The sequence below is a fragment of the Odontomachus brunneus genome, unplaced genomic scaffold (assembly GCF_010583005.1).
Source record: "Odontomachus brunneus isolate Ranch 3 - 2012 unplaced genomic scaffold, Obru_v1 Obru_scaffold_030, whole genome shotgun sequence".
Classification (NCBI taxonomy): Eukaryota; Metazoa; Arthropoda; class Insecta; order Hymenoptera; family Formicidae; genus Odontomachus; species Odontomachus brunneus.
The window spans coordinates 2,486,178-2,499,054 of record NW_022639480.1 but is presented as its reverse complement, the minus strand read 5'-3'; positions in this window follow the sequence as shown (position 1 = coordinate 2,499,054).

The following is a 12,877-nucleotide window of genomic DNA, read 5'->3' as shown; positions in this document are numbered from 1 at the left end:
CTCGCCAATGCGCGAAGAAAGTAATTCCATCGAAAGTAAGCGTTTCCCGCGGCTTGATTAAAAATTCATCTTGGAAAAGTGCGAGTGATAATATTGCTCTAAAAAAACGGCAATTTCAGGATCTTCATTACCGCCCTGTAATGAATTGCAAAATATTAATTATATGTACTTATATATTATTAGTATGCAAATAAATTATGAGAACTAACGCTTAATATGCAATTCGAAAGGCAATATAACTCGCCATGTTTTCATTGTAATAACTTCGTAATTTCAGAAAATTATTTTTGATTTAATTTTACCGTATTATTATTATTATATTATTATTCCAATCATATAAATACTGAAAGTGCAAAGAAACGAAAATTTCAGTTGTTTTACATACTACATTAATGTCGGATACAGTGGGAAATATCTCGCGATATCACGTACAACTCGCGGTGGTCCGGAAAACTTTGATTTTTCCGATTAAAGGGACAATAGAGACAATATCTCGAGTAGCGCTCCCGTGGGCAACGAAGGGGAGAAAACGTGCGGGTTCCTCCGCTACTTCGAAGTCGTGGCGCGGTCCTTCCTGATCGACCGCTTCCGGTTTCGGAATATAATGCAAGTCGCGTACCGTCCGGAAAATGAGCCCGCTTTCTCGTTCTCTGATTGGAAAACTACGAATTGCTTCCTGCGGACGATGGATGCTCGCGACAAAGCCGGGACGGCGACAAGAAAGTCCTCGTGAACAAATTGAGGGCAGATCTGTCAAACGTTTCTCGAGTAAAAAAGAGACAAGTTTCATTTGTCCACTTCGATCTTACTCGCGAGTAAATCGAACGACGATTAAAACCGACATTTCTCCAATCTCAAGTAAACATTCGGCGAAATATATAAGAACACATTTATTACGTCAGGACGTTTGACTCGGGAAAATCACGGGCTAACGATACCATGTATCCTAAATCACAGGATCGCTCGTCTGCGTCCGACTCTTTAGGAGTTTCCTTAACGGTATCGAGTGCGGAGTATCGAATGGTGGCGCGGCCCGACTTATGACCCGCCACGGCGCAAGGCCACTTTTCCGCGAGTCTTTTTTTTCCACCGGCGAGAACTTTTATACTTGACCTTATCGTTTCTCCTTACCCTCCCTTCCGACCCGGAAATAAAAAGTGAGAGGAGCATGTCTCGAAGGAAACGGAGGAACAGACTGCAATAAACGACGCATCCGACGGAGGTCGCGGGAGAGGGAAAGAATACAGCGTGTGAATTTGGACGGAAAGAGACTCTGACCGGTTTATCTCTAACGATCGCGCGGTGTTCTAACAAGCGACACGAGGGAGTTAAGTTATAATGTAATATGTATATGATTTTACCGCGCTTACTACACCGAGCCCTGTTACGAAGTACACGCAGCAATCTGCATCTCATTATTTTGACTAATATCCCAAGCTTAATACACCCGTTAACGTCATGCACACTGTTCCAAACAATTAGGGCATCGATTTCTTCTTCATATGCCCACAATAACCAGCAGATATATTTCAAATATCATACATTTCCTCCAAAACGCCTCATTTCAATCTTAAGTTATTGCATTTATTGATTTTAAATATAAATAATTATTTCTGCGACTGTTCCCAATAAATTAATGTTTGCCATATTCATTGAAAATTATTTGGCTCAATGCAAAACGTGGTAAAACTATTTAAACAAGATTTTGCTCTTAAGTGCAACTCGATTCTACTCGATTCTCTATTACGAACGAAAGTGCACTTTCATCCTGCTGAATCGGCGATCATTTCGACACGTCTGAACGCAACGGAGAATAATTCGTTTAGTCGCGGGGATTCTTCAGTCTCAAGCGACAAGACTTATTGCGTTCCTTCACACGTCATTTCCTAAAATTCCCCAGGTTATTTCAGGAGGAATCCTCCACGGGTCTCATCCTCCCGGGTAATATCACTTGTCGCGGAGTTGCATAGCTCTCGCTCCAGGTAAACAACGTTAAGACCGGCAATGAGCGCGGGAATTGAGAGGGAGAGAGAGAGAGTGAGAGAGAGCAGTGAATGAAACGAAAAAAGGGAGGAAAACTGCAACCGTGAGATACCGGCAGCAGCTTAAAATATCGCTCGACAAAGATCCCGGTAGGACCTTCGACCTACCTCGGTGAATAACGTCTCCTCTCGGGCTCTCCTTTACTTCCCACGACACTCTGTTTTTTATTCCTCCTCCCCAAAATATCGACATACGAGAATCGGAACGCGCAGACGTTAAGGCCCGAATGGGTATCCGAAACATTACGGCAACTTCTTAACTAATTATCTTCAGCCTCACTTATCAAGCTCAAAACTGCGTGAAAACGCAGTTTTTCTCGAATATTATTTTATCGTGAAACCTATCGCTTCTTACACAGAATCTACTTGCTTACGCGAGACTCAACGCGAAAATGATCCTCAAAATGCTTCCTCACAAATATATACTCCGTAATAATGTATGAGATTAAGTCATAAATAAGAGATATTCGATAAAAATTTCTCCTTCACTCCATTTGTAAAATGGAATTTGCCGACAAGCTACTTGTTAAGCAGCAAAACGACTTATCATTAGTAATGCCGAATACACAATAAACTGAGACCAACTGTAAGATATTTTATATATGTGAAAATAAATAATTTATAAAAAAGAACATCAATTTTAAAACTTACTCGTGTATTCAGTCGTACGAACTAGCTCGCGTACACGACAATCAACTGAGTTAATCAAGTTCTCTGTGTTCGACAATCCGCTGTAATGCAGGTAAAGAGATGTACGTGGTATAATGCAATGTTACGAGTACAATGATCTGATTATTTTATCGCTGATGCGAATAGGCGTGAACACAAAGGCACGCTGCGTCTGTTCGGAGCTGTTGTAACAGAATAGCAGCTTGTAACGGCTGCCAAACGACAGACATTATTCATAATGTGGTGACATGCGTTTCACGATATTTGAAATTGTACACCGACCGAAGAGCAAGATACGCGATACGTATTACGCGCGCGCGCTTCTTTGAGTACGTACCACAGAAAAGAGATCTTTAGCGCAATGTCGCGGAAGTAACGCCCGACTCTTTCTCGTACAAAATTCGTTTCCTCTTTACCTGCCTTATCTACCTTCCGTCCTTTGTATCGAGTACTCTTTACAATCTATCGACGACCTTTTTAACTTCCACCTTTTGTATCGCCACTTCCTCATACTCGCCCCTTGTAATAGCGCGCCTTACCTCGGCAGCCCTTTGATACCTTTCACTCGCCTAACAAAATGAAAGCATACTCTTGTCCCACAGTTGATGAAATCGACTCTCGCGATAAAATCACAATCGACGGAGTCGACGCGAGTCCTTTCTGAACGGAGATTCCGTAGGCAAATAAGATTACGGCGACAAGACTTCAGATAACTACGAACTCCCGGTGAAACGCGGTATGTGGCACGACATGGTTGTCAATAGTCAAATAATTGCATTATTCCAGAAAGACGCGTCGACCACTCCGGCACTTTTGGAAATAAGTATCTTATTCCTAGATTAAAGCCAAACGCGAAGAGAATAGAATAATACAATAAATTTTTCGTTCGTCTCCAGTCTGAAGAAAAGAAGATTCAAGCCAAATTTTCAAGGCAAAGTAAACCTAGACTATCTAATACGACATATTTATATACATGACGCACTACGTTTGGTATATTAAAAACCATACTAAACAAATCGAACTATCAGAAACCTTCCTTCAACATTACGAATAAATATCAGCGTATAAGATACAACTGCTTCACTTCACAAAGGACAAGTTCGCTCTACACTCGACATTCGGTATCCCATTGATCCTAGTCGATCCTTCATTCAGATACGCAATCACAGTACGCCGAGATACCTAATGAACAGGCTGATCTTGACACACGATGCACATTACACACAGGGTAATGGCGCAAGCTGATCTATATGCCTCTTCTGATCCTTGTAGCTTTTCCACGACTCCTGACTTTTTTAACTCTTCTGACTTTTCTAACTCTTCTGGCTCTTCTGGCTCTTCTGACTTTTTTAACTCTTCTAGCTCTTCGGTCTTACCAGACTCTTATGCACCTTTTTGTTCTTCTGAATTTCTGATCCTTCCGCATTCTCTAGTTTCCCTAGCTTCCTTGGATGTTCTAACTCTCTGGTTCTAACTCTCTGTTCTCTGGTATTTTAGTCACTTTTGCCTCTTCTAGTTTTTCTGATAATTCTTGTTGTTCTGAATACTTTGGTTCTCCCGGCTACCCTTTAAAAGGCTACCCTTTACAAAAAAAATTTAGAGACACCATGTTTCTTTGTTCACTTCCTTTTCTCTAATCACTTATTAAATTTTCAGTTAGATTCAACAGTAAAAATTCTAGATCATATGTTCACTTCAATGTTCGCGAACAAAATGACGAAGTCTAGAGACGTAATAAAGACGACTTTTCATCGCTACTTCCCGATTCTTCTACCCGATTCATCATGCTCCGCGAAGGAAAGGTCCGAAAAATTAAGCGCTCGAATGCATCGAATGCACAAAACCAACTCGCTCACTGCCATTCACGGTAGTCCGACCGTGCAAACAACCTCAAAAAACACATCGTTTGTGAGAATCCCAGAAGAGGTAAGAATCTTCAGCCGGCAAGCGCTTCCAATCTACTAATCATTTAACAAAGCCTGTTCACTTACCGCTGCTCCTCTTCAATTCTCTTCTCAACCTTTGCTCTACCGCTTTAGTCTAGCCTGCTCTTTTTGTCACATTCTAATTCACAAACACATCTACCCTTCTCCCCTCTGTCCATCGTCCATTCCTCGGTCCGTTACGTCTAGTAGAACAAGACTAAACAGCACGGAGAAGTACTGAGGCTGAGGTTTCCAACAAAAGAGAAAGAAAACAAGTAGAAAAAGTTGAAGAAATTATGGCAGCATACACGTATCCCACTCGTACAAAACTATCGGAGAAATAACTCTATCAAAACAAACTGCTCAAAACAAATTACCACAACTAATTATCCATAATTCGTCGATATCCTGTTACAGAAATCACTTAACAATTCACAATGAACAAAGTATGACTGTGTTAATATATTAATGGGCAAGTGATATACACCCGTGACTGGAAATGAGCGTAGTGTGCTATACTCGGGCTACATTCGGACGAGATAACCATGCATATCTCGCTTCGCGGGGTAAATGTAGAAAAATTTCATGCAAAACGGTGCATTCGATGCATAGAAACTACTCGCCAATTGCCATTCACGTTTGTTGCGCCGTTTGGCCGAAAAATGTATGAAAACCCATATCGTTTGAACAGAACTCAAAAAAGGTGAGGCCAATAAACGGTTTTCTGATTCAACTAATTATTTAACAAAGCCCGTGGCCTTCCCGCTGCCCCTCTTCAAATTCTCCTCCCCACTTGGACGTATCTGTTACGCTCCCCCGTAGCTTTAACTGCGCGCCAGCAGAGCGGCCTGTGCTCTACCGTAAAGTTTAGCTCGCTTTTGTCGTCGATGTTTCTGTCCCCCGCCTATCTGTTTCCCTCTCCCCATCTATCTAACCCCTGTTAGATAGATCCTACCCTATGTTCAGTAGGTGCGAGACTAAACACGCGTCAAGTTGCCCAGGCAAGAGCTTTCCAACGAAAGAGTAGGAGAAGCGTAGGAAAAAGTTAGAGAAATTATGGCAGCAACGCGGATCCCACCCATACGTGAGACTCCGGAGTCTTCAGAAATATATCTTCTAACGGGCTCAAATTGCCACAATCATTGTCGCTAGATAAATTGACACCCCGTCGCTTGATCGCTTGATACCCCATCGTTACAGAAATCATATGATAATTGAGCGAAGTGGCATTATTATACTTTACTATATTATTTAGCAAACAAGTGTTTGGCAATTGGCGAAATGTAGCTTCACTCGAAATGCAACAAAATCAAAAGTATCGCGGATCGAAAGTCGTTTGTATTCTGATACGAAACGCATGCACGCGAGAAAAGTTAGATATATAGAATGGGGTAATCTCTTGATTAATCGATATATATTTTTGGCTCTTCTGTCTCTTCTGACTGTTCTATCTCTTCTATCTGTTCTAACTCTGGTGGTTTTTCTGTCTCATCTGACTTTTCTGTCTATTATACTCCTTCTGACTCTACCCAATCTTTTTACTCTTCCAGTTCTTCTAAATGTCTTATGGTTCTTCTGACTTTACATCACTTTTCAAGTCCCTTTTTTCTTTTTCTATCTTCTAAACTTGCCTTTCTTATCTTCTTACTGCTCATTATATACATCCTCTTCTTCTTCCGTTTATTTTTTCTTTCCTGTCCCTCTCTCTCACGCACACATACACGCACATTATAGATTCCTTTCGTAATTAATTCTTTTCATAATTAAACTGTTATGATGTAATACATATGAATTATATATACTATGTTCAAAAAAACTATATAATTAGTTATATGAAAATTTTCTCCGTATTTCACTTAATTTAATTTAACGAAAAAGAGCGCTTTTCTCGATGCGAGAGAACGTTGGAGTATTATTTTTGTTACTATATTTTCTGCGTCTTAGCTACGGAAATTGCAAGTGGAAGGAAATTGTAAAGCACTTGCAGAAAATTGATAGACGGATATGAGAGTTTCATCAGTGTACACCTAGCTGAAACGAAATGCTTCGTCGCAAGCACTACCGTGAATAATACACCGGCCTCGTATTTCGCAAAATTTAGGAAATTCTTTCACGTTCGAAGTTCGAGGTTACCGTTTTTGCTAACGCGGCCGCAGCCGCGCGCGGCCTACGAGAAGGCTTGGCTCTTCTGAAGCCACCGCTCATTCTACGAACCTGGTTCTTGCCATCGCACACGCACACGCACACACACACACACATACACAGTCACGGCACGAATACGCCCGGATATAAAAGCGAAAGAATTGGTTTTTACGAGCGAAACACTTCTGGAATACTTGAGCGAAATAACCGCGAAACCTTCCGCCATAATACTTATGCATCTGTCGCACGTTCATTATCCAACCAGCCTTTCTCTACGGATTGTGATTCTTAACGATTATACGACGTTAAGGGATTTTTATGAAGAAAAATCCAGTTTAACATGTATGTAAACGAATATCAAATTATTGTAAATAACTTCCGACGATAAAAAAATATTTGTTTTTTATTTTTTAGCCTTTCGCGATATCCATGCATATTAGATTTGGTTTTCGGGTTTGAGCCGCGTGGATTCATCTTTTTTTGATTCCGACGTTTCGCGAACATTTCAGTCAGGGAGGAACGATCCGATGCCCGATACTTATTTTTCTTGAACTGCAGAAAATGTCGACAACCTTCCTAGTTGGAAACATAACGCATTATTAATAACGTGATTAACTTACATATACACTTAAACTATGTTGTAAAATATCTTACAGTCAAAGATCAATTTTAAGCAAAAACAGAAGCAACTTATGACTCAATCTCATAGTAAAAAAATTAAAACACTCTTTATAACAATTAATATATATAATAATTAATAAACAAACGTTAATATACTGACCCTATCTCTATCCCTATCTCTATCGCGTATAGTACATTTCGTTGATTTATAACACACGTGCGTAAAATCCGAAATATCATCAAAATCCCGGACTTCGTTGGAAAACGAAATTATACGACATATTGATTCTATCTCAGTTTCACGATTTCTCGCTTCTTGTCATACAGTAGCCGGAACTAAACGATCCTACTACAATAGAATGAAATCGCGCTCATTTGTATCGATTCTGCGAACAACCATTCGCTGCTAGGACAAAGCGTATCTCGCTTTAATCGAACATAGCACCGCCACGAATTCCCTTCTACTGGCATCAAATCTTCGATGGAACTTCGACGCGCCGATTGCATACAAACGTTCCGACAAACGACAAACTTCAAATAGAATGGATTGTCGGACGAACGCGCGAATGAATGTAGACAATAAAGTCAAAGTGGAAATGACATTATTGCTTCCAAACACACCAGTCATTTGCTCAATTTCGTACTTTACCTTGGATACAATAGCGCGTATTATAAAGCATTTATAGCATCGAGTCATGTGAATAATTTTCAACAAAAATAGCGATTATTTCCTTGAACATCTCTTTGCAGAAAAAGTCAATTAGTTATCTGTCAATTGGGAACATGTCATTAATAATAACGCTTCATTGTATATACGTTTTGGCTAAAAAAAAAAATTATACCACGTGTTGTACGAAAATAAATTTATACAAGAAGAAAAATAGTTCGAATTATATCTATAGTTCTTTAAAATATTCCAAACTCATTACTATGACCAATTACGAATGTTTTGGAAGAGTCTGCACGATCCACTATTACACGTTCTGTATCTTTTCAGTATACCAGTTCCGCATCGGGCGATTAGTGCAACGCACGCTTTGAACAGCATTCTTACGCACTTTTGTGTTTGTTTTCTTTACGTATCGGAGCGTTTGATTAAATCGAGTATCTTCATATCCGGCCTCCGGCGGAAATATTGGCCAATACAAATGAGCAGAGTTCTCCGCCCGATCACTGAGACGCAATTCTCTCCTGCAAAAAGTAAAGCCTCCAAAAGAGACGGACGCGATTCTCGAACGCCAACGATTCTGGCGCCCCGCAGACGATAGTATTAGTGACGTCGGGAGGAGAGTAAACTGAAGAGGAGATAAGCCGTTAATCCATTACCGGTTAATTGAAGTGAATGTTGAGGATTCTTACCTTGCCCCTTCCCCTCTTCTACGCGCGAGTATACTCATCGCAGTGGATGCGAGACGCCCGCAGTTAATTTATAAAACAAAGAGTAAGTATTATTATTATCGCGCAGTGGCGGGTAAACAGGAAAACGAAGAGAGCCCGAGAAGTGACGGAGAGTTTAAAGGGCGTCGGTAAATGTAGCGCGGCAAAGGGAGGGCAGGTCTCATTGCTGTCTGCCAATTAAAACTTATAAACTGCGACAGTCGCTCTGTGGCGAGATGTTTCGCTCTTTCTTTTCCGGCGCGCATCCACCCATCTTTTTCCACCTCGCGGAAAGCACTCCCGCGAATCGCGACGGAATCTAACGTCCGGCCTACCTTGCTATGGCTCGTTATAGTTGTTTAACTTTAATTGCGCGGCTGATAGGGCGACCGCCGTTTCCGCTATTTCTGGTTACGGCGAAACAATATGCAATTAACGATAAAAGGGGATACATCGGGAGAAAGTTAACTGCGAGGTCGCCGCCCCGGCTGCGGGCGAATCTTTATTTAAATGGCGATTAACGATTATCGACCACGGCTGAAAGTTGATTCTGTCCCCGACGAGTACGCTAAACGATTTACCAGCGATCGATGCGCTCTCTAGGCTGCGCGCGCGCGCGCGCGAACATGCAGTCGCGAAATCGCAATTGCACATCCGGCAATCTCGCAAAGTCAATTTTAAATGCATCCGCCGTGCATCCGTCTGTATCCATACATTACAAATGTAATGGGATTAAATAACCCGTAAAATGCCCGCGGAAATTGTGGTAAGCGATAGTAGGGCAACGATACGCGTAAAGTGATTTAGAATTCTACTTGAGGAAAAAACGAGAAAGAAGGAAAAATACTGAATCCCTAATCTTGTTTCGCAGCGATTATTCGCTTCCCCGTTTCGCAAACACCTGAGGCCGGATCACTCCCATGGTCGCCATAAAATACTCCTTACTGCTCGCTTATTGCTGTTTAAGTCGGGCGAACGATACTCGGTAGTCACGGCACGCCATGAAGAACGTTGGCTCCGTGCTTCAACTTTCCCCTTCATCAGCGCTTCCCCGTCCCGTTCTTATAAAACAATATGTAACTTTGCACGACGCTACAACGATTCGCACTTCTGTATTTATAACCCGCAGATTTATCCCTACCTCATCGCGAGACAGCGGAGGAGGACGAATCGAAAGAAATTTATATCGAACCAATCTCCACTTCTTTTACCTTTTTCCCTCGGCTGGAATTTACCGCCCGTTCAAAGAACAAAAGAATGTGATGGGATATCATATCGTCGTAAAATCAAAACTTATGTTTTTGGTAAGAGGAAAAAACGAACGATAAAACCAGGGATCACCCGCCACTTTACAAGGAGCTTTTCGCAACCGCGAACATGCTGTACGATATTTTAATATCGTATACATAAATATCTAAAAATGTATGTAAAAAAAAATGTATACCTTCGTAGAAAAATAGAATTCAGAATAAATAAACGGATATATATTGCCCAAAATCTTTCTTCTATCAATAACCACCTCGCATTTGTTTCTTGATTCTTTTTCTACAAATTTACTCTCTGTACCGGAAAATTAATCCAGAAATCTAATATCTCTCTACGTATACACATGCTGTGTGAATGTTAAAATATTCTCATCCTATGATCAAATCTTAGGACATTCGCAAGTTGTGTAAAGTCGCACGCCATCGTTAATTCCGTAAGCTAACAAAAGGTTTGATTTGCAGTCACGTAATTAGCAGTAGGAAGAAGTAACGGAAACAAGTAGAGCTGCTCTATTAATTCGAACGTCTCAAAGACAATCTCCTATCTATGTAGCAGCCGCGTTGGAATAATTGTTAGTAGTAACGATATATCTCGGCTTTAGGTATGTGAGAATAACAGCGTCTACGTGCACGTAGCCGGGAGGATGCTTAATTAAACGTTCGTGTTAATTGCTGGGACTCCGCGTCAACCCTCGACCCGCGCAATTCCAACGCTATGCAGGAAGAACTTCCGGTTTCCATCGGCTCTAAATGGAGCGGCACACGTACAGTCACACCTTGTCGCGTATATCATTGGTGCACCTTGCATTATTTCCAGAAAATGCGCGCGCCATGATTTAATGCTTAATTAAAGCTTCATTTACTATCGCGCCGTACATCGACAAACAACGCAATCTGCCGCATCTTTTCTTTTTGAGCGACCCTATGTATCTCTCAACAAAAAAAAACGAAAAAAGAAACGAAGGAAAATTAGATGATAAGATACGGATCATAGAATATGCACGGAATACACTAATCTAATTTTATCACGCTGACAACAAACACGACGAAACGATGTTCTGCCATTTCCGACATTTTAAAACAACGTTCCGAACAAGCGAGAAAGATAATAACATTATCCTTTATATCAAAATTGTGTTTGAGGCAGAAGTAGCGCAACGTTGTGGATGTGAATAATAAATGCGGTAATCAAATGTTCCATTATCAACAATAATTGCGCGATTCAATTTTATCTTGCGCACCATAAATCGCGCTAAAGCAGAATTTTCAAGCAAAAACATAAAACGTAATTTTGTCAGAGGTAGCCTTCGCGTCCGGATACGGCTCGTAAAGCGTCTGGATCGCGAGCGCTCGCACGACACGAGCGGATGCGGTAACGTCTTCATTTTTTGTCGCAAGCTCGTACAAAAATACGATGCACTCTCTTAAACAACGCGTCTCATTCGCGTGTGTATATTACGCCCGCTTATTCGTAGCTCACTCGCTGCCCGCTACTACTAGAAGGTGCAGCATCGCGACGCGTTCGTTGAGCAAATTTCAAAATACATTACCTAAAAGCTAAAAGTCACGAACGAATGAATATGCTTGGAACATCGAGAACAAATTCTTCCAAATTCAAAATCGCCCTACGGACCATAATTTAATTCGTCAAGCATCTTAATTAGCGCATCGTGGGCAAAAAATTGACTCTTTGTCCACCTTATCATAATTTAAGCCGACGGTGTTAACAGGAAATGATAAAGCATAACGGAGCTGGCCTCCCCGACAATTACATCCATCATCCAAAATATCCACTGTCACATGACTGTAACGTACTGTTTTTTATATGGAGGAAACTTGCTACGCGCATTACCGTGCGGATATTTTTTACTCACATTTTCAAATCTACATAAAAAGTTACAACATGGGCAAATCCGCTCTCTCTCGATCACGCCGTTGCCGTCGCTTGTTGACGTTATCAGCATCGACCAAAATCCTTTCACCGTTACCGTAGATTTTTCCTATTTGCGGTAACGTGGGATCCACGATTCAATGGAACGCTCATTCAGTGTCGAATATCGCTCGTTTGAATATTAGCGCTATTTCGCGATTAAACGACCGGCCATGTTTTCACGCGCATCCATATACAAGCGCATAAGCGTAGGTGCATGCGTGTAACCGGTCAACGCCAAAGTCCGCGGCCAAACAGTCCGAGCGTTGGGCAGAACGATAATAAATTAAGCTTAGCCAGAACTCGAAATTGAATCAAACGCGGTAATCTCCAATGCAATTGATTCCGCCATACAAACACCTCTCGAACATGGAAGGGCAGTGCAGGAGGGACGATTTCCGGGTCATGGAGGGACAAGGGAAAACAAAGGGGAAATAGAAATATGCATCGGCTGATCGATAGGCCATAACTGCGCTAATCGCGGGCATCTCCGGATACTGATTCATTATCTATTTCGATCTTTACAGATAGTCTTTCGCAGACATGTGCAATAACGCTGACACGTAATACAATAAAGTATGACGAAGAGAAAGCAATGTCGATTCTAATTCCGACTCAAATTTTTGACAATTCGCGTATAAATATTCGTGCGTAATGACTCAGAGCTACAGTAATGACTCAGAGTCTGACAGTGACAAACAAAAATGCATGAAAAATGAAGGTAAAAAAAAAAAAAATAAACGAATAACACAGAATATTAAAGTATTCGACAAAAAGTTCTCTGTGACTCTTTCATTCATTAATTAATTATCGCTGAGAGCAAGTATCAGCTTCTCTCTCTCTCTCTCTCTCTTTCTCTCTGTCTCTCTCTCTCTCTCTCTCTCTCTCTCTCTCTCTCTCTCTCTC